Source organism: Mustela lutreola, chromosome X, assembly GCF_030435805.1.
Source record: "Mustela lutreola isolate mMusLut2 chromosome X, mMusLut2.pri, whole genome shotgun sequence".
Classification (NCBI taxonomy): Eukaryota; Metazoa; Chordata; class Mammalia; order Carnivora; family Mustelidae; genus Mustela; species Mustela lutreola.
In genome coordinates, this window is record NC_081308.1 from 32793936 (window position 1) to 32817260 (window position 23325).

The following is a 23325-nucleotide window of genomic DNA, read 5'->3' on the forward strand; positions in this document are numbered from 1 at the left end:
AGGGCAAAGTCCATACAACATAGGCTGAATATTCTGTTTCTCCAAGGGGCTTTTAGAAGGCTCAAATTCTAAGGTGGCTACCTAAAAAGCAGGGTCAAAGAGGCCTCTTCTTGGCAACCTGTGTTCTTCTTCCCAAGAAATTCAGGTAGGCTTAGTCAAGAATCTTTTTAAGAAAAGAGTATATTATTGTCACCAGAAGTGCAGAAACAAAAGCAGAGTTTGTTCTCAGGAAAACCAGCGCGTTCTGGATTAGTACACATCAAAGAGACACGTTAACCAGGATACGCTGCATAGACGGTGTGTGGGTGAGAAATGTCCAATCTCTCACCTCTGGAGGGCTGAGGATTGCGCGCGTGAGAAGGAAAAATGTGCGGAGGGTTGAGGTGGGGGAATAATACGTGGGGAGATAGGCGTGCAAAAGAGTGAAAGACTAGCTAGGGAGGATCTAGGGTGGCTCCAAGGAGAGGCGTTGTGACTCCCGGGAACTGGCTAGCTTGGTTCCACGCCAAGCAGGCTTTCTCGAGGATGAGTGTGAGCGTGCACCGAGGAGACCAGAAAACTTCTCTAACAACGTTATCAACACACCTCGAGAGTGGAAAACTCCAGCCCTGTGTCCAGAGCACTAGGTTTTCCGGACTAAGGCGTCAGAGGCTCCGCCCCTCGGTTTCCCACCCCGCCTGGCCACGCCCCTCCTCTCCTAACACCGCCCCGGCCCCGCCCCCTCCGCTTCCCACCACCCTTCCCATCTGCTCCTGGCTCCAGGCTCCAGGCTCCTACTAGGTTTGTCGGCGGTGGGAGCGCGCAGGCGCGTCTGGCAGCTTGCAGAGCGCGGAGTAGCGGCGCGGAACACGCGGTGAGTGAGGTGGGATCGTGGGGCTGGTGGCTGAAGAACCTGGTTCCCGCCGAACATCCCGGGAGGGTTCGGGGAGTGCGCGGGTGAGTGCCCGGGGAGTCTTAGGTCCCGTGAGTAGGCACTGGTCGGACGTGAGGCAGGGGAGTTGGCCGTACTGCTTCAGAGTGTCCAGCCCCGGCCGCGTGCGGAGCGGAGTACGTGGTGGCGGGTGTGGGTGAGCGTTTGTGTAAGGAGGAAAATAGAAGGGAAGGGCTCCGGAGACTGGAAGTCCTTACTCAGGCTTGGCAGGACCGGGAGGCTCGCCAAGGGCGCTGGAGGGTGTCCCAGCTTCAAGTTCAGTATCCCCCGCTGGGTGCCCCTGAGCGTCGTCCCGGGCCCATCCCTTCCCCGGCGCTGCGGTCTTAAGAGTGCGGAGTTGCCAGAACATTCCTTGTCGTGGGGGGAGAGGATTTGGGAAAGGTGGGCTTTCACCCCAGGCTAGTGCCAAAGAGGGTGTGGCGTTCGTGTGACTTTCCTTCACCCCGCCCCAGGGAATGTGTCCGTCTTCTGGTACATTGTGCTCATGGACATTTTAACAAAGGCTATGACTGTTTTCTAGGCAGTGGCGGGTGACAGCGGGGGCGGGTCGGTGGAGGGGGTAGCTTACGAGGTCGCAGTGTGGCCCTGGGGGGCGGGGGCAGGGGCAGGCATGGGGTGAGTGGAAGGAAGGGAATAACCTTCCTGCCTCAGCTTTTTCTTTCTTCCTGGTCCGCTGATTTTGATCAGTGGTAGGAACAGCCTCGAGAGGGATATGATTGGAAATCAGTGTGTGTGTTCGGACTCTGGCTGCAGCCATTGGTTTTTATAATTGTGCTGTTGATGTATTTTTTAAGTGCCCCTTCAGTAGAAAAGCGAAACTAATGAAATTGAAGAGGAAATAATTGAGCGAAAGGGTGAAGAGGCAGGGTGTCAAAACTTAAAGCTAAATTACTACCTTCTGATAGTCGTAGTATAAATAAAGCCAGATTCTGAGGGGTGTGAAGGTGCGCAAGTGGGGTAAGTGCAAGGTTGATTAGGGTGCTGTTGATTGGGTCAGTTAAGAGGGGATTATTGGATGCGTGTGTGGAAGTGCTGCCAAGTTCTTGGGTTGACTCGCTTTAGAACCTTTAAAAATGAGACCGGGAGTATAAAACACTGGGGCAAAGAACTGTAATATTGGATAAAGTTCCAAGGCTTTCATTTGCAAAATTAGGAACTTTAGGAAAGGCGGTATATTGGTTTTGAAGCATAAATGTTGATTTTTTTTCCTCATCTGTTTTAACTGAATACAACAACTTCTTCCTCCTCCACCCCTTTCCCTTGATTGTGAATCCTGTTTTATAAACATTTAACTTTCAAATCTGAAGTGTGTTTAAAGGCACAATCCTCCCCGCATCCCGTGAAGTGAATAGGATTTCTTCTTGTGTTGTCATTTTACTCTTTCTTTTCCTGTCATTTTAAGTTAAATGCCATGAACACTACCAGTTTACGGGAGAGAGGTGTTAGTAATATCTTTTCCCTTTTCTATTGCCTAATGAACCCCTATTCATCCGTTCAGATTTAGCCCGTTTGTCTTGGAAAAATTTGCATCTCCCCCAGAATGATTTAATCACCCTCTTTTCTGTTAAACTGGTACCACTGGTCTTATTTTTCTCTTGCAACTAGAATCTCAGTCTTCTGTGTTACCCCAATACCTAGGGCTGCTGGGTATGTACTAAATGCCTAGTAAATGCACTTAAAATAAACTATAAATAATAGTTCATGGGGTAATAGAAGAAATTCAGAATGCTGAAATTATATCATATTTGAACAACATTATTTGGAATGTAGATTAGAAAAAGTATGGAAATAAGTTTCCAAGTATTAGTCTGGTTTATCCTTCTAAAAGAGGTGCAAAAAAAAAAAAGAGAGAGATGCAAAATCTTTGCATATATAGACAAGGTGTCATGAAAAGTCCAAATTTTAAAACAGGTCAACTTCTGATACTGAAGCTAGTGAAAAGTTAACATGAAACAGAAGATTAATCATTTGTAGACCAACACTAACAGGGCACTGCGGGGAATTTAGGAATTTACAAGTGAATCAAGTTGGCCAGATGGTATCCTTGGAAGGCTAATACAACTAAAGAAACTGTAACATATTAGACCAATTAAGGAGACTAATTAGTTGCATTATACTCCTAAATCTTAAGGTCGTTTGAGCACTTGGCTAATGGGCCTCTTTATGTTATAGTGTGCCCCATAGGCTTGGCCAATTTCTGCAGCATTATCTCTGACATCTGTCCTAACTCTACCAGCATCATTGGCTTTAGAGTCACCTTTGGTTCATGAAGGGAATTATTTTCCCTTTGCTCCTTACCACTCAAACTCATCACCCCCACACCTAGGGTGGTTTTACCAACTGGAGAAAATATCATGAGCAAATGATCACTCAATTTATAAGTGAGTAGAACTCATTTTAGTCTAAAAATGCATCAGGATTGGCTTCTTGGTTGGTCTACCTGTGCCAGCAAAGCAGAGAACTACTTTGGGCTATTAGTAACTTATGTTTTTCTCCTCTCAATTTATCCCCTCTCTACCTAAATGTAAAAGCACTTTTCCCCCCACGTCTCTCTCTCTCTTTTTTTTCTTTTTTTTTTTTTTTAATTTTATTTAGTTATTTGACAGCTCAAGCAGGGGAAGCAGCAGGCAGAGGGAGAGGGAAAAGCAGGCTCTCCACTGAGCAGGAGCCGGATGTGGGACTCAATCTGTAGACCTGGGACCATGACCTGAGCCGGAGGCAGATGCTTAACTGACTGGGCCACCCAATCACGCCCTCCACATCACTTAAAAAAAAAAAAAAAAAAAGAATGTTAACCATTGTTCATGCCAAAACACTTCAAGTTAATGCCTGGTTTTTATGAGAAAAACTTTGGTCTCAGAGAGGATGAATAGTCCATAAAACTTCTTTTTTAAGAAATTCTACATACATCCTCTGTGGTCTTTAGATTCACTTACTGAAAAAGATATTCCAGACCATTGTGGTTAAGGCTTCCTTCTTAAACTTCCCTCATCTAGACTTCCTCTTCACATTTCTGATTTTTTACTCTCATTCTTTGACAACTACTTCTTCTGAGTCATCTTTTTAGGGTTCTGTCCAAGACTCTTTCCCAGTCTATGTAGGAGACAATAATCTGGCGGTCAAGGGCATAGAATTTGAAGGCATTTGTTAAACTTCTCTAGGTATTAGCTTCCTCATTTATAAAAGTAATGAGTATAATATTTACCTCATAAGTGAGATCAGGTATATTTACTGCTTATCATAATATTTAGCACAAACTAATTGCCCTAAAAATGGTAGCTGTTATTGGTAATTGCCATTTCTTATAAGGAGTGTAATTGCAGGAGCAGTTAATTTCAAAATGGGAATGTATTGACATTTCCTACTCTGTTCAAATTCTTAGTTCTGTATTTGTAGATTCCTCCTATATATCTAAAACAGGTGGCTTTGCACAATGGTTCTCAAACATCAGCTTGCACAATAATCACAAGAATGTTCACCTAATTGAAGTAGAATTGGCTGGGGAGTTTCACAAAGGATGAGTCAAGGATGATGCCAAGCATTTTGGTCTGAGCAACTGGAAGGATAGAGTAGCCATTTAGTGAGATATGAAAGATTGCAGGAGGAGAAAATTTGAGAGGAGGATCAAGAATTCAGTACCTAAGCTTGCTGAGTCCAAGATGACTGAAATCTGGGTAGAATTCAGGAGAGAGGTATGGGTGGGCAGGAAGCTCTGGGAATGGATCAGATCATTACAAGGGAAGAGAAGAGGTCATTCCTTTGCTTTAAAAAGTATTAATGAACTATTTTTAGAGGATTTTAGGTTCACAGCAAAATTGAGAAATACAGAGAGTTCCATATGCCTGCTATCCACCAACACAACCTCCCCCATTGTCAACATCTTGTAACACAGTGGTACGTTTGAACTTACAATGATACATTTTTATTACCTCAAGTCCATAGTTTGAATTAAGGTTCACTCTTGGTGTTGTACACTTTGTGGGTTTCGACAAACACTTAATTACCTGTATCTGCTATTGTGGTGTCTTACAAAATAGATTTATTGTCATAAAAAATCCTGTGTTCAGGGGTGCCTACATGGCTCAGTCTCTTAAATGTCTGCCTTCGGCTCAGGTCATGATCTTCAGATTCTGGAATTAAGCCCCACATCTGGCTTCCTGCTCAGCGGAGGAGAGTCTGCTTCTGCCTCTGCCCCTTCCCACAGCTTGTGTGCTTGTGCACTCTCTCTCAAATAAATTAAGAGACTCTTAAAAAAAATCCTGTGTCCGTTATCTCTCTCTCCACCCCCAACCCCCACAGCCACTGAATTTTTAATGAAATCTGGCTTATCAGTTATTTCTTCCACAGATCTTATCTTTAGTGTTGTGTCTAAAAGTCATCACCATGCCCAAGGTCAGTTAGGTTTTCACCTATGTTATATTCCAGAAGTTTTATAGTTTTACATTATATGTTGCCTATGACCCATTTTGAGTTAAAATTTTTGAAGAGTGTGAGGTCTATGTTTAGATTCTTTTTTGTAAGTTGTTCCAGTACATTTGGTGAAAGGACTGTCTTTGCTCCATTGTATTGCCTTTGCTCCTTTGTCAACAATCAGTTGACTGTATTTATGTGCGTCTCTTTCTGGGCTCTTTTTTCTGTTTCATTAATGTCTTAGTAATCTTTACCAATACCACACTGTATTGATCACTGTACCTTTATAATAAATATGTAAATAGAGTAGTGTCAGTCTTCTGACTTTGTTCTTCAGTATTGAGTTGGCAGTTCTAGGTCTTTTGCCTCTCTATATAAATTTTGAATAGGTTTGTCAATATCCACAAAATAACTGGCTGAATTTTTATTGGAATTTTGTTTAATCTATGGGTCAACTTGAGAAGAGCTGACATCTTGACAATATTGAGTCCTTCTATTCATGAACAGGGAATATTTCCCCATTTATTTTGTTCTTTGATATTTTTCATCACAATTTTGTAGTTTTTCTCAAATACTTTATTTACTATTAGATTCATACATAATTCATTTTAGGGTGCTAATGTAAATAGTAATGTATTTTTAAAAATATTTTATTTATTTATTTGACAGAGATCGTAAGTAGACAGACAGGCAGAGAGAGAGGAGGAAGCAGGCTCCCTGCCGAGCAGAGAGCCGGATGTGGGACTTCATCCTAGAACCCCAAGATCATGTCCTGAGCCGAAGGTAGAGGCTTAACCCACTGAGCCACCCAGGCGCCCAGTAATGTATTTTTAATTTTGAATTCTACTGATTTATTGGTGGTATATAGGAAATCAATTAATTTTTATGTTAATCTTATACAACACTGCAGTAATTGCTTATTCTAGGAATTTTTTGATTCTTTCAGATTTTCTATATTGATGATGTCATCTGGAAATAGTTTGGTTTATTTCCCAGTCTTCTATAACTTTTATTTACTTTTCTTGTCCTATTGCATTAGCTAGGACTTCCAATATAATGTGGAAAAGGAGTGGTGAGGGGACATTGTTGCCTTGTTCCTCCTGACACGGAGAAAATTTTGAGTTTCTCACTATTAAGTATGATGTTAGCTGTAGGATTTTCGTAGATGTTCTTAACAAATCGACAACTTCTCTATTCCTAATTTGCTGAGGGTTTTTTTTTTTTTTAAAATCATGAATGAGTTTTGAATTTTGTCAAGTCCTTCGCTGGCATCTTTTTTTTTTTTTTTTAAAGATTTTGTTTATTTGACACAATGAGAGAGGGAACACAACAGGGGGACTAGGAGAGGGAAAGTAGGCTTCCTGCAGAGCAGGGAGCCCAGTGAGGGGCCCTATCCCAGGACCCTGGGATTAGGACCTGAGCCAAGGCAGACACTTAATGACTGAGCCAAAGGTAGACGCTTAATGACTAAGCTACCCAGGCACCCCTTTTCTGGCATCATTTGATGATTTTTCTTTTTTAGCCTGTTGATGTGGTCTATTATATTGATTGGTCTTTGACTGTTGAAACAACCTTGCATACCTGAGAAATCTCACTTGGTTATGGCATATAATACTTTTTCTTATTATTGGATTTGATTTACTAATATTTTGTTGAGGATTTTTGCGTGTTATGTTCATGAGAGGTATTGGTCTGTAGTTTTCTTGTAATGTCTTTGTCTGGTTTGGTATTAGTGTAATTCTGGCTTCATGAGTTATGAAGTATTCCCTTGGTTTCTGTCTTCTGGAAGACTATAGAAAATTGGTATAATCTTCCCTTCAGTATTTGATAGAGTTCACGGGTAAGCCCAACTGGGGCCCATCACGTTCTGTTTTGGAAAGTTGTTAATTATTGATTCAATTTCTTTGATATAGACCCATTCATATTGTCTTTTTAAATTTTTCTTCTGTTAGTTTTGGAAGATTGTCTTTTCAAGGAATTGCTTCATTTCATTGAGGTTATCAAATTTGTAGGAATAGATTTATTTATAATGATCCTTTATTAACCCTTTAATAGCCATGTCATCTATAGTGATGTCTCTGCTTTCATTTCTAATACTGGAATTTGTTTCTTCTCTTAGCATGGCTAGTGTTTTATCAATTTTATGGATCTTTTCAAAGAATCATGTTTGGGTTTTATTTATTTTCTTTATTGATTTCTTGTTTTTAATTTCATTGATACTCTAGTTTTTATTTCCTTTTTTTAAAAGATTTTATTTATTTATTTGACAGAGATCACAAGTAGGCAGAGAGGCAGGCAGAGAGAGAGAGGAGGAGGAAGCAGGCTCCCCACAGAGCAGAGAGCCCGATGCGGGGCTCGATCCCAGGACCCTGGGATCATGAGCTGAAGGCAGAGGCTTTAACCCACTGAGCCACCAAGGCGCCCCTTTTTATTTCCTTTTAATTTGCTCTTTTTCTAGTTTTCTGAGGTGGAAGCTTAGATTGTTGATTTTAGATCTTTCTTTTCAAATATATGCATTCAGTGCTATAAATTTCCCCCAAGCACTGCTTTCATTGCATCCCATAGTATTTGATAAGTTGTATTCTGATTTCATTTAGTTCAAAATATTTTTTAAAGATTTATTTGAGGGGCTCCTGGGTGGCTCAGTTGTTAAGCATCTGCCTTCTGGTTCAGGTTATGATCCCAGCCCTGGGATCAAGCCCTGCATCAGGCTTCCTGCTCTGCTCAGCCGGGAACCTGCTTCTCCCTCTCCCACTCCCCCTGCTTGTGTTCCCTCTCTTGTTGTCTCTGTCTCTTTGTCAAATAAATACTATCTTTAAAAAAATAAATATTTATTAGAGTAAGAGTGCATGTGAGTGAGCAGGGGGAGGGTCAGAGGGAGAGAGAGAGAGAGAGAGAATCATCTATGTGCACTTTGTAGGATGAAGTAGTCTGTAGATACCAGTTACATCCAGTTGGTTGATACTGAATTTCTACCTGTTGAATCTGTCCATCTCTGTTAGAGGGGTGTTAAAGTCTGCAGCTGTAATAGGGGATTATTCAATTTCTCCTTAACAGTTGTATTCGTTTTTGCCTATATGTTGACATTTCATTATTATATGCATACACATTAAGGATAATTATATCTTCTTAAAGAATTGGCCCCGTATCATTATGAAATGATCTTTTTTAATCTCTGATAACTTTCCTTGCCCAGAAGTCGCTGCATCTGAAATTCATATAAGCTACTTCTGCCTTCTTTTGATTAATTGATAACATGGTATATCTTTCTCCATCCCTTTACTTTTTAATCTATATAGCTCTTTATACTTAAAATGTTTTTCTTGTATACAACATATAATTGGGTTTTGTTTTTTCAGCCAGCTCTGACATTCTCTTTTAATTGGTGTATTTAGATCATTGTTGGGTTAATATCTACCATATTTGTTACTGTTTTCTATTCATTGCCCTTGTTCTTTGTTTTTGTCTTCCATGTTGTTTCTGCCTTTTGTGGTTTTAACTGAGCATTTTATATGATTTCATTTTCTCTCATTTCCTACCATATTAATTATGCATCTTTTTTTAAACCTTTTTAGTGGTTGCCCTAGCATTTGCAAAGTGCATTTTTTCCAACTAATCCAATTCCACTTTTGAATAAAACTGTACCATTCATGGGTAATGCAAGTATCTTATAATAACAAAATATTTCAAATTCCTCTTTTCTGTCCTTGTATCATTGTTGTCATTCATATCAGTTCTACATAAGTATATTATAAACATAACCAGTCATAATTGTGAATACATTGTTGCTGTTTAGAACAAACTGTTCTCTTTTATTATTTTTTTTCAAACTAATTCTTTAGGTCAATTAAGAATAAGAAAAGTTTTTTTTTTTAAGATTTTATTTATTTATTTGACAGAGAGATCACAAGTAGGCAGAGAGGCAGGCAGAGAGTGAGGGTGAAGCAGAGTCCCTCCCAAGCAGAGAGCCCAATGCAGGGCTCGATCTCAGGACCCTGAGATCATTACCTGAGCCAAAAGCAGAGGCTTAACCCACTGAGCCACCCAGGTGCCCCCAAAATAAGAAAAGTTTTAAAGTGTTACCTTTAGCTATTCATTTTTTGATGCTTTTTCTTTTTTTTTATGTAGATCTAACTATATTATTTTCCTTCTCTCTAAACTTCTAACATATATTGCCAGGCAGATGTACTTGGCAAAAAATTCCCTAAATTTTTGTTTGTTGGGAAAGTCTCTTTCTCCTTCCTTTTCAAAAGATAATTTTTCAGGGTACAAAATTCTGTGTTTGTGGATTTTTTTCTCCCAACACTATAAATACTTCACTTCACTTCCTTCTTGCCTGTGTGGTTCCTAAGGGGAAGTCGGTTGTAATTTTTACCTTTGCTCCTTTATAACCAAGGTGTTTTTTCCCCCTCTGGTTTCTTTAAATATTTTTTTATCTTTGATTATCTGCAGTTTTACTATGATTGCCTACTTGTAGTTGAGTTTGTTTGTTTTAGCATTTATGCTGCTTGGTGTTCTCTGGGCTTCCTGAGTCTATGATATGGTATCTGACATTTATTGGAGAAATTCTCAGTCATTATTGCTTCAGATTTTACTTCTGTTCCTTTCTTTATTTCTGCTTTCTGGTATTCTGAATATGCATATGTTACCTTGTATACTTGTCCCACATTTTTTCTTGGCTAGTTTGTTCTTTTTTATTTTATTTTATTTATTTTTTAAAAAGATTGTATTTATTTATTTGACAGAGATCACAAGTAGGCAGAGAGGCAGGCAGAGAAAGGGGGGAAAGAGGTTCCCCACGGAGCAGGGAGCATGATGCAGGACTTGATCCCAGGACCCCGAGATCATGACCTGAGCCAAAGGCAGAGGGTTAACCCACTGAGCCACCCAGGCGCCCCTTTTTTTATTTTAAAGCCTCATTTTCCCTTTTCATTTTTGGAAATTACTCCTCTTCCATTTTCAAGCTTAGAGACTGTTTCCTCAGCCATGTCTGATCTACTAATGATCCATCAAAGGCATTCTTTATTTCTGTTACAGCGTTTTTGATTGGTAGTATTTTTAAAAATTCTTTCTTAGAACTTCCATCTCTCGGGACGCCTAGGTGGCTCAGTGGGTTAAAGCCTCTGCCTTCGGCTCAGGTCGTGATCCCAGGGTCCTGGGATCGAGTCCCGCATCGGGCTCTCTGCTTGGCAGGGAGCCTGCTTCCTCCTCTCTCTGCCTGCCTCTCTGCCTCCTTGTGATTTCTGTCTATCAAATAAATAAATAAATCTTAAAAAAAAAAAAAAAAAAAAGAACTTCCATCTCTCTGCTTCTGTTACATTTATTCTCACGTGTTGCTTATTTTTTCCATTAATGTCCATAGCATATTAATCCTAATATTTTAAAATTCCTGGTCTGATAATTCCAACATTCCTGCCATATCTAACTCTGGTTCTGATGTTTGTTCAGTCTCTTCATACTGTGATTTTTTTTTCCTTTTCATATGCCTTGCAATTTTTGTTGAATTAGTGTGATGTACTGGGTAAAAGGAACTGCTGTAAATAGGCCTTTAGTAATGTTGTAGTAAGTGTGGGGGTAGGGGAAATGTGTGTGTCTTTTGTCTCATAGTTTGATTTCAGTGTTTGGAGAGCCTGTAATGCCTGGCCGTGAACTTTTCCAGGGCTGCTGTTCTTACTCCCCCTTAGGTGGTGGTATGATTAGAGGGGGCTGGTATTGTGTATTTCTCTACTCCCGGGTAGGTGTGGCTCTTTTAGGCTCCGGTAAAATAGGTTCTCCTGAGAGAAGTCCTTGTTACAAAGAACAGAGTGCTCTGGCATATTTCAAAGACTCCTTCTCCCCTCCCTGCACTGGAAGCATAAGGGAATTTCCCCCCACCATTTAATGTGAGACCAGTTATAGCTCCGGAAAGTAAATCTCACAGATATATGGGGCCCCCCAGGACCCGTTCTGCCTGAAGGGTTTAACTCTTGTACTTGTCTAGATGCATCCCCAACCCAGCACTCCATCACTTTCAGTTCAGGTTGTTCTACCTTGGCACTGGTTCCCTTTAAGGTTTCTGCTCTTGGGCTTCTGCTTGGTTAAGTTGAGATTCTCTGTATCTGCTTGTCTTTCCGGTTTGGGGGCAGTGGTTTGTCCTGTCATCTCACTTCTCTGATGGATTTAAGAAAAGTTGTATTTTCAGTTTAATCAACTTTATACTTGTTAACAGAGAGTTGTGATTTCTGAGCTTGTGTGCCAGTCTAGAAGCTAAAGTCCCCTGTTGCTTTTCATTAGACTTTTACCATCTAATTGTCTCCATATATTAGTCATTTTTTGCTTGTTTTGACCTTTATATAAATTGGATCATATATATATACTTTTTTTTTTTTTTTTTTTTTTTTTTTTTGCTCATTACATTTGTGGGATAAATTCATTAGTTCGACACTTCTCAAACATTGCTGTGAATGTGCCTCCTTTGGGAATTTTGTTAAAATGTAGATTCTGATTTAGAAGGTCTGGAATGTACCCTGGAAGTTTGCCTATTTAACAAGATTTCACGAGATGCCGATGTTGCTCTTCTGTAGACATTACTTGGAATAATAATAAGGCTCTAGTGTATCCCATTTTCAACTGCTTCATATGCTTGGAATACCTCAGGTAATTTACTGTATAGATTTTTTGCTGGAGTAGGAAAAATGGAAAACTGTCCTTTGCTAAGTATCACTTTCCAGAATTGGGGGCTTAGAGGAAACAAGTTATTTCATATTTAAAAGATATTTTCGGGGCGCCTGGGTGGTTCAGTGGGTTAAGCCTCTGCCTTCGGCTCAGGTCATGATCCCAGGGTCCTGGGATCGAGCCCCACATCGAGCTCTCTGCTCAGCGGGGAGCTGCTTCCTCCTCTCTCTGCCTGCCTCTCTGCCTACTTGTGATCTCTGTCTGTCAAATAAATAAATAAAATCTTTAAAAAAAAAAGATATTTTCACCAACATGATTGTAAATTGAACATAATATTTGAATAAAATATTAGCAATATAGTCCTGTAAAATTTCTCACATTGCATTTCTAGTTGTAGATAAGGTTTTGTTGACATTATTTTGTGTAGCTAATTTTTAGGTCAGGCAAAATTCCAAAGGACAAATTGGTGCACATGTGTGCATATACGTGTGCTCACTTGGGTATGTATTGGAGTAATAGACAAGGTAAAAAAAATTTTGAGCTTTTGACAGGAAGTAATTACTCAGCTGTTCTCCCCCCTCCCACCCCCGCATTCACAGGCCTTAGAAGACAGCCTCTTGGTATTGTAACACCTTTCCCACAATGACAAAGTAATTTAGTTATCCTGAAAACCTTGGGAGCCATACAAATAATATTGTCAGCGTAAGTGGACTTTTAGAGTCTCCTAAGGAAATGGCTTTATACAATATGTGTCATACTTTAATTCAGCATTTACTGAACACCTTTGTTGCGTAAAGAGTGTGTTCTAGCTTTACTGTTTGTAAAATAAAAACCTAAATAAAGATTTATTTATTTTAGAGAGCAAGAGTGCAAGTGCATGTAAGCGGGTTGGGGTAGGGACAGAGGCAGAGGGAGAGAATCTCAAGCAGACTCCCTGTTGAGTGCAGAGCCCAACACAGAGCTCTATCTCAGGACCCTGAGATCATAACCTGAGGTAAAATCAAGTCAGCCTCTTAACTGAGTCCCCCAGGTACCCCTCTCAAGAATGTTATTGAGAAAGAAAAAAGAGTATTATTGAGCATAATGAAGTGAGAAATAAAGTGCCACTGTCTTGTGGGATAATCAAAGCTCTTAAAAATAAATGCTCAACGGTTGCTTTGCTTTCTCCATTATTGGGTGGTAATAACTGGTATACTTACTTTCAAGCTTATTCAGATACTAATGATGAGTTTTTCATAGCACTCATTATCTTCTTGAAAGCCTCGCCAGTTAAATGGGTTATAATTTAAATAACAGTTTGAAGTTCTTAGGTTCAGTGCCTCAGGATTTAGAACCCAGGATTTTTTTTTAGGAAAATGTGTTATATTTTATATTCCTGACTTGCAGTAAATTTCTTGTGTTTTATTTTTTTCCCCTTCTTTCAACACTGAGTCTTAGAAGCTATGTGTTATTCTGGAGTCCTCGGTAATCAATCCCTTCCTTTTCGAGTGGCAAAGTCTTGTTGTTCAAGGCACTGTATGTTCTGTGTATTTGCTCCAATCTGTCTCCAGTATGCCTGTTCTTTGTGGTTTGGTTTCTAATGTTATGCATTCCAGTTTTGTTAAAAAAAAAATCCATATGACTAACTTGCCACAATAATCCTCTTTGACACGTTTGCTTCAGAGAGAAAGCTGGCAAAGTTAGAAACATATGCCTAGTTTTAAAATTTGCTGTCATTGGGGAAAAAAAGGGAAGTTAATGGAATAATTCTAGTTTCTTTCTCTGTGTTAGTCTTACTCATGGGACCAGAATAATGACGTTGGCAAGGATATATTTATTTTCCCATGTAATTTTATCATGCCTGAGTATCTCACTCATTTTTTTTTCTTTAGGATTAACCAAGAAAATATTACATAGAGAAGTAAAAAATACTTCTTTAGGCTCATAAGCAATCTTTATTTTTTTAAAAGATTTATTTGAGAGAGAGAGAGAGATTGTGCACACGTGGGGTGAGAGAAGAGGGCAGAAGGAGAGGGAGAGAGAGAACTTCAAACAGACTCCTCACTGGACTCAGAGCCTAATGATGCAGGGTTTGATCCCACAACCTCTGAGATCATGACCTGAGCCACAATCAAGAGTTGGGTGCTTAACCAACTGAGCCTCCCAGGTGCCCCCATTAGCAGTCTTTAAATGTTAGTGTTCAGATGTTTTTGTTGCATTAGTATTAGTTATATTGCAAAATCAGTGTGTTCTTTGAATTTAACAATTTCTTTATTTTTATTTATTTTTTTAATTTTGTTTATTTGACGGACAGAGATCACAAGTAGGCAGAGAGGCAGGCAGAGAGAGAGGAAGGGAAGCAGGCTCCCTGCTGAGCAGAGAGCCCGATGTGGGGATCCATCCCAGGACTCTGGAATCATGACCTGAACAGAAGGCAGAGGCTTTAATACGCTGAGCCACCCAGGCTCCCCTAAAAATTTCTTTAAAATGTAAATGGTAGGTGTTAGTATTTATTATTAGCGTTATATTTATATTTTATTCTCTAAACTGTGAATGTTCACTCAATTTATAGAACTGACCTTTGCAAAGTTCACTAGTCCATTCCCACTGCTGTTATCCTAGTTCAGAGATTATTACTTCTTTCCTAACACTGTAATCATATCTCTTTTGGTGGTCTACCCAGTCATTTATTACCAGTCTTTAACTCAGATCTGCCCATCTGCAGATACTCAAAGCCTCCAACTGAAGGGTACCACACTTCAGAGTGCTTTTATCTTTTTTTTAAAGATTTTATTTATTTATTTGACAGAGATCACAAGTAGGCAGAGAGGAAGGCAGGGGAGGGGAGTAGGCTCCCCGCCGAGCAGAGAGCCCAATGCGGGGCTTGATCCCAGGACCCTTAGATCATGACCTGAGCTGAAGGCAGAGAGGCTCAACCCACTGAGCAACCCAGGCGCCCCTTCACACTGCTCTTTGAAAGTCCCATCCACCATTATGGACCCAACTATTTTGCTTTCTCAAGGGTTCTATATGCCTAACCATTCTGAGTTGGCTTCTGCCTTTTCTGTTTAGGTTCCTCAGGTGCATTTTGGTTCTTAACCATTTAACTGGGGCTGTTTCTGTGCCACAATCTCAGCCTTAGAACCAGGAGTCAGAGCTTCTGTATTGTTTTTATCTACTTGATCTCTGCCTGGTTCCCAACACCAAGAGTCAGGATGATGAATATTCTTGGACTCTTTGCATCTATATTGGGTATTCTCTAGTCTGCTTCAACAGGGCTAGTGTCAGGGCCCTCAGAAGACCATGAAGGGGACTGGGGCAAATCCTGTGTAGAGTGGGATTTTGTTTTTTCTCTAGAACCCAAACCCATTCTTGGCCAGTCTGTTCTTCACAAGAGTATATTGGGTTTAATATTCAGAAGATTGTCTGAACTATTTTTTTCTCATCTCTTGGCCATGGGGCTTATGTTCTTTAATAATAATAATAGTAATAATAATAGCAAAAATAAGTAACTCCTGGCCACATGGGTTATCTTTCTTGATAGTAATAATTACAACAGGAGCAGTAGCAGCAATGACAATAACCCTTCTGTGTTGTACCAGATGTGTTACTTCCATTATTTTTATTACCCTGTATGGTATGTGATGTTTATCTCAGTTTTATAGAAGGACACTGCATTTCAGAGAGGTTAAATGCCTCAGGTCACTTTGGGATATGTGGTAGATCTGGAACTCTAATCTAGGTCTCCCTGACACTAAGTCTTGGAGCTTTTCTCAGGAGGTCTCATTGCATGAAGCATGCTTTTGAGCTGCCTCTTCCCATTCTCAGTTTATAGAGTGAACACACTGTGAAACTGTGTTTAGGAAGAGAAAGTGTATATCAAACGCAAATTGTGTATGCATTTTAAACATCAACCGTCAATGGTCTAATAAGCATTAAGTGCTTAATGAATGATGAATGAATGAATGAATGAATGAATGAGAGGGTACTAGGTAAATTAGTTAGAAAGAGTAATCGCCCTGTTCTTAACACCATGGCTGGCCTGCAGTAGGTACTGGAGAAATATTTGTTGATTTGATGAGATTATCCATTCAAATATTGTTGACTTAGATTATTCACCATACTCTTCTGTTAAAACAGATGATAATGAATGTAAGTATTTAAGTCCTAGATCAAGTCTTCTGGTGAAGTAGAAATATGTTTTAATGGATGTTTTTTCCTTTGGATCCCTCAAAATATTAATTCATATCATGTGATGAACTCTACTTCCAGAAGACTTCATTTACCTACTGCATCTCACTGGGTCTCTTACTTATTGAGTCCCTAAAACTCCTTCCTTGTTTTTGCCCTTTCCTTGGTTAATGCCCTTTCCTTGGATGATGCCACCATGCCCATGACTTCAGCTTCGTTCTGCGCACTGACCGTTCCCACAGTGATATCCAGTCAGAATTTTTCCTTTAAGATCCAGGTTTGTATAAATGACAGTGTACCTTAAACTGACATGCCTTAAAACTTTTGCCCCTGCCCACTGATGTGATGGTGGGAATCTGGGAGCGAATGGTCAAGAAAGAATTCCTGAGACCTTTTCAGTGCAAAAAGTTGGTTTTATTGAAGGGAGGATGGAGGGAGGGATCCACAGGACCTGTGAGCAGAAAGAGCTCCCTGGGATTGTGACAAGCCATTGATTATATACTTTTAAGTTGGGAGGGGCAGAGAATAAAAGAAGTTTCCAAAAGGATTTTTATATGTTAAAGAAGATTTACAGGATCCTGGAGGTCTGGCTATTGTCAAGGTAAGCTTGCTTTTTGCCTCTAGCAAAGCATTAATGTTCCAGCAGTTGTGAGATCCTGGAGGAATGTCTCAAGTATTTGTCAGTGGACTGCAAGATGTAAGGAGATTTAATTTTGTCTGCATTTCTTTGGCCTTTGTTCTCGGCATCACCCATTACTTACTCCCCTTTTGTATCTGCTACTTCTTTGTGTCCCTTGTTGTTAAAAGGGATGGAGGCCTTGTATTCAGAAGACAGACTTCTGGGTAAGAAGCAGCCTGAGTATAAACATGAATGTGACACTTGAGGTTTCCTTGGTCATTTCTTTGGAGAAATTGCAGTCTTGGTCCTAGCCTTCTGGGCTCTACATTAAGGGGCTAACAGGACTCTGTATCACCCTCTTCACAGAAGTTTTTATCTTTTGGTGCTTTTCTGTACCCTTTTGACTTTCTCCCCCTTCTTGCTGATGCAGTCAGGGATGGTAGGAGGAGGGCCTTGTTCTCATTATGCCTTCTTTCCTCAAGCATGATGGGTGAGAAAATGTACTCCGATTACCATTTATAACAAGACTCATTCCAAATTTTATCTAAAATACAAGTCTTGGCATTAAATTCTTATTTTTCATCTAATACTTAATTGACTAAAGTAATCATATGACTTGGTAAATTACTTTGAGTGCTTATACTGGATTATAGGTTTAACTTATCCCACTGTCTGTCGGTAGCCCTTAATTAGGACAGTTACATTATTTTGAATTTTCATTGTGGTTTCACATCACAGAACTCTCACTAGGTTTGTGAGGATTTTTCTTCCATTGTCTGTTTCTTTCTTAACTGGATGACAGACCATAGATTGTTTTGGGGGTTATTTTTCCTTCCAGTCGCCACAGAGGGCCTGCCCAGTGACATTGTACTATTAACTTTTACCTGCCTCTCCAGGCCTATCCATGGTTTCCTCTTCTTGCGCTACAGTTACTGGACTTAAGCTGATAGTGTTATTTTTTTTCCGATTACATTACTACAATGGCATGCGGTTTCGCTTCTTTTTTCTCCGTCACACACTGGCTGGGACCTGTTTTCTAAACAGTATATGAATTGTCTCCAAACAACTTTAAGTTAAATGTTGTCTCTGTATAATGTTGCCAACAAAATCTTAAACATTCCCTTCCTACATTTAGTCATATTAAAGAGAAATTTATAAGGAGTATTTCATTCTTTTTGTTCAAGCCCTTATGTAGTATTGATGGAAGATCAATTCTTTTAATTTCAAAAGTTTCTTTTAAGATTCTTTTAATATCAAAAATGGATTTTTTTAAGATCAAATTTTCTGCATTTCTAACTTTGATTTTGGTCTAGGTAAATCTTAGTTGCTGTATGAACTTCCATTTTCTGTCTGCTCAAATCTGTAAAGAAATGTAATTCACACTCATTTTGTTGTGGTAGGTTCCCAGTTAGCCAGGACGAGGGCATGCTGTTTCAGAAAGCTCTGATACAAGTTTGTTTACAGCCTAAGGTTCCAGCACTCTCTGGTGTAAATGTTTCTGATTATAATGCACTGGTTGTTTCTGAACCACAACCTTTGACTGACCCTAGTCTATGTAACAAGCATTTAAGCAGCATTAATTCCAGAGTATTACCAGATCCCGAGAATATCCTGTAGGACCAAGAGTGAGTGGTTACGGAAGTCATCCACCTGGTGTCCTGCTTCCTTCTTTGTACATACACATACCTCCCACATACAGGCCCCCTGCTTCAAGGGTGCTTGTATATGGGGTGGTTAACTCCATTATCCTGTACAGACAGATGACAGAGGATATTCTGTTAAAAACTTCACACTCATTTTACTTCACCATGACTTTTTTTGTTGTTGTTTAATTTAGGCCCCAACTGAAATACTCTGTCACCTCTTAGTAAGTGCTTCAGAAATCTTGGCATTGAACATCATTCTTGTACTTCTGGTTTCCAGAGAAGCGGATAGGTTCAGCATTTTGTAGAGAAGCTTCTCTGTGTGGCATCTTGGCAGCCTTGTAGGTCTTCATTCAGGCCACGGGGGCAATGTTTGATGGTAATCTGACTTAAGTCGTGGCAAAACGCCCTGTGATGCCTCCCAGAACAAGGGGAGATAAGCAGTTGGTGAGGAGCTGCTGTGAGGTAGCTTCTCATACTGCATCTTGTGGGAAACTACTATCAGGACATTTCTCACCCACCTCCTGGTTTCAGCTGAGTTTAGGACTTTCCACCTTGTACCCTGTGGGATATAACTTCAGGTGTTTTTGTAAGTTTATAAAACTGCTTGGGTTCGTTTTAGAGTTAGCTCCTTGACAACAGCATGATACATTTGCTTCTAGATTGTCTGTTATCTGGCTCCTCCTGTTTGATGTCATCATGTAGGAACTAGGGAAATTGACACGATGCTGGTTTTGATTTTGCTATCTATGTAAGTAATAGATTGTGTGAATCCATTTGAGCTCATTGTCCCTTTACCTGCTGAATCTATGGAAGTGTGGCAAGACTGTCCAATAACTATGGTGGTAATAAACTTGGTGGCCCCATTGGCCACGGTGTTGCTCGTTTGGGTATGTGTGAATCTGTGACACACTGGAACTCTCACTGGACAAATACTCAGCTACTTTATGTACCATGATCCTTATACTGGTCTCTGGGCAGAATGGGGTCCCTAGTATGCAGGATAGAAGCCAGGGCTTTCTAATGGAATTACCCTTTTCTCACATATGCAGGCCAAGGAAAATACCAAGACCTGCTCATTAGGAAGTCTTATTTATACAACTGAAAGAACCACAAAGGTTCTGAGCTGCCTCCCTGTCTATCCCCACCACTCAACCCTCAGTGTGGTAGGAAACAAAACATAATCACAGTATTTGGGCCTCCTCAGAACGGTCTACTTAAAATGGTGCGCTCCTACTCAGGAGGTGGTTGCCTCCTGCTCTTAGATCCTGTGGTTTCTTCAGTGTGTAGTATTTTGGTTTCCAAAGAAACCAAATGTTTTACCATACAAGCATCTATAAAACATTCTTATTCTGGCCTCAGATCTGGAAAAAATAGAAGATACCATGGCGGGTAATTTCTGCTTACGTATCTTTGGAAAGTTTTTCATAATACTTTTTGGTTTTGCATTGTTATTTTAATGTAGGCATTTAAGGGTATAAATTTCCCTCTAAGTGCTACTTTAACTGCATTTCACAGATTTTGATGTTTCATTACCACTTAGTTCAAAATATTGTCCCATTTCTCTTATAACTTATTTCTTGGTCCAATTATTATTTTGAGTTTTATTGTTTACTTTCCAAATATGTAGGGTTTTCCTGGTTTTCATATTGCTGTTTGTGAGGAAAATGCTAACACAGTGGGGCTGGTTGCTAACTCCATGACTGTGAGGGAACCTGGAATCATGGTTGACTCTTGGTCAACCCCTGGGAATATGACCCTTTAAATGTTTTTATTTTAATGCTTGGTTTTGTTTTATACATTAGGAGCAACAGACCGTGCTCTACCTGTTTGTCTGAATTGCTTTGTACAAACATGCAGATTGATCGATCATGTGTACCTGGTTTCATTACTGGGGTCCTGAGTTTCAGTTACCATGGCTGGTTGCATAGCAGCATATGCCTACCTGACCAGCTTTCTGTAGAAGCGATTAATGCCGAAACTCAGATACTCTTTCTGCCCTTTTGTGGGCAGAGATATTTTGCACATGTCCCTCTATTATTGCTTCTAGAAAGAAAGCATATCTAAGAAGCTCATGTCTAGCCTTTCTGGGTTCTACACAATGTATATCTTTTTCCTGATGCTTTTATTTTGTACCCTTTGGTGTGATGTATCTTAGCCACGAGTAGAACCTACTGTTGAGTCCTGATGAGTCATAAACTTGAGGGTGGTCTTGTGTCCTAAAAGTATATTCTTTTTTTTTTTTCCAATTTATTTATTTATTTATTTTCAGCATAACAGTGTTCATTGTTTTTGCACCACACCCAGTGCTCCATGCAATCCGTGCCCTCTCTAATACCCACCACCTGGTTTTAAGATTTTATTTATTTATTTGACAGAGATCACAAGTAGGCAGAGAGGAAGGCAGAGGGGGCGGGGGAAGCAGGCTCCCTACTGAGCAGAAAGCCCAAGCTGGAGCTCGATCTCAGGACCCAGAGATCATGACCTGAGCTGAAGGTGGAGGCTTAACACACTGAGCCACCCAGGCGACCCCTTAAAAGTGTATTCTAATTTAATTTTATTATGGTCAGAAAACATACTCCGTATGATTTCATTTTCTAAAAATTTGAGACTTGTTTTCTAACCTAGAATATGGCCTGTCCTGGTAAGTATACCATGTAAACCTGAAAAGAATATGTATTCTGGAATTATTGGGTATGTTCTGTAAATATAGGTCAAGGTGGCTGGTGATGTTCTTTAATTCTATGCCTTTTTAGATTCCCCCCAGTTCAGTCTATTGCTGAGGCAGGGGTTAAAGTCCCCAGCTATGATTGGGGAATTGTCTATTCCTCTCATAAAAAAACAAGATTTATTTATTTTACAGAGAGAGAAGGATTGCATACAAGTGCGGGGAGAGGCAGAGGGACAGAGAGAAAAAGTCTTAAGTAGGCTCCTTGCTGAGTGCAGAACCCAACATGGGGCTCAATCTCAGGACCCTGAGATCAAACCAGAGTCAGATGCTTAACCAAACACCACCCAAGTACACCTGTCTATTTCTCTCTTTAATTCTATTGGTCTTGATTTATATATTTGAAATTCTGTTGTAGGATTTATACCCATTTGAGATGATGCCTTGCTGTTGAATTGAACCTTTTATCATTGAAGGCTCCTCCTTTATCTTTAGTAATAAATTTAATTTTAAAAATTGTCTTGCGGGGCGCCTGGGTGGCTCAGTGGGTTGAGCCACTGCCTTCAGCTCGGGTCATGATCTCAGGGTCCTGGGGTCGAGTCCCGCGTCGGGCTCTCTGCTCAGCGGGGGGCCTGCTTCCCTTCCTCTCTCTCTGCCTGCCTCTCTGCCTGCTTGTGATCTCTCTCTGTCAAATAAATAAATAAAATCTTTAAAAAAAAAAAAAAAAAAAAAAAAAAAAATTGTCTTGCGTTATTAAAGGTCATTCCAGCCTCTGGCTTATTGTTTGTAAGGTATATATTTTCATTTTTTCACACTGTCTATTTATATTTAAAATGAATGTCTTGTAAGAAGTAGATATTTGTGTGGTTTGTTTTACTTTGTCTCTTTGACAATCACTGGAACATTTAATTTGGTAATCTTTAATGTAGTTACTGATATGATTGGGCTTAGGGCTAGTATATTATTTTGTATTTTCTACACATCTCTGTTTTTCCTTCCTCTCTTCCTCTTTCCTGCTTGTTTTTAGAATATTTGAATATGTTTTTAGAATTCTGTCTCATTTTTTCTGTTGATATTTCAGGTATTCTTTTTTTGTACTGTTTGTACTTTTTTTTAAAATGGAAGCTGCCCTAGGGATTATAAGGTACAGACATAACTTTTCACAGTCCACTTAATTAATGTACTTCTCAGTACATTAGTTAATGTACTACAAGTGGAACATGGAAGTCTTAAAGTTACAGGCATACATCCCTGTCCTTTTGTTACATTTGTTACACACCCACCCACACACACACACACACACACACACACACGGCCCTGTTTTAGTTTAGTTTTGTTTTTTAAGGTTTTATTTATCTGACAGAGACACAGCAAGAGAGGGAACACAAGCTTGGGGAGTGGGAAAAGGAGAAACAGGTTTCCTGCTGAGTAGGGAGCCCAACTCGGGGCTCCATCCCAGGACCCTGGGACCATGACCTGAGCTGAAGGCAGATGCTTAACGAATGAGCCACCCAGGTGCCCCTGCACTGTTTTAGTTGTTGTGTTTTTTTTTTTTTAAGATTTTATTTCTTTATTTGACAGAGATCACAGGTAGGCAGAGAGACAGGCAGAGAGAGAGGGAAGCAGGCTCCCTGCTGAGCAGAGATCCCCATGCAGGGCTCGATCCCAGGACCCTGAGATCATGACCTGAGCCGAAGGCAGAGGCTTATTAACCTACTGAGCCACCCAGACACCCCACTGTTTTAGTTTTAAAGAGTTATTTGGTTTATAAAAAAAAAAAAGTAGAGGAAAAAAGCAAAAAATACTCTTTTGCATTTACCCATTTACTCAGGCATTTACCATTTTGGATGCTCTTTATTCATTTCTGAGTATCTCAATTCCATTAGGTATTATTTCCTTTCCATATAAATAACTTCTAGCATTCTTTATGGTGCAGATCTGCTGCCAACAAATGTACTTATAGAGCCAATCTGCCAGTGACAAATGCTTTTGGTTTCCTTTAATATGTAAATATCTTTACTTCATTTTCACTGTTCAATTATATCTTTGCTGGACATAGAATTCTGGGACAACATTTGTCCATGTCAGTCCCCTCTGCCTCCCGCCCCCAAGACTTTAAATAATGCTGTTCCAGTCTTTCCTCCATGGTTTCTAGTAGGTTAACCATTAATTAGAACATTGTTTTCTTGACTGTGATATGTAATTTTTCCCTTGCTGCCTTTAAGGTTTG

General features: G+C 39.9%; 1 protein-coding gene across 5 annotated transcripts in view; it reads left to right on the top strand.

The window, feature by feature from the left end:
• The first annotated feature begins 721 nt into the window (after positions 1-721).
• Positions 722-23325, top strand: part of PRRG1 (proline rich and Gla domain 1) — a 152087-nt gene continuing 129483 nt past the window's right edge. For 3 of the 5 annotated variants that reach the window (XM_059156748.1, XM_059156749.1, XM_059156744.1), the window contains exon 1: positions 722-853. The gene's annotated coding sequence lies outside the window, so the exon portion shown is untranslated. Of the gene's footprint in view, positions 937-5255; positions 6125-23325 lie in introns of those variants that run through there. The other 2 variants (XM_059156746.1, XM_059156747.1) reach the window with 2 other exon arrangements.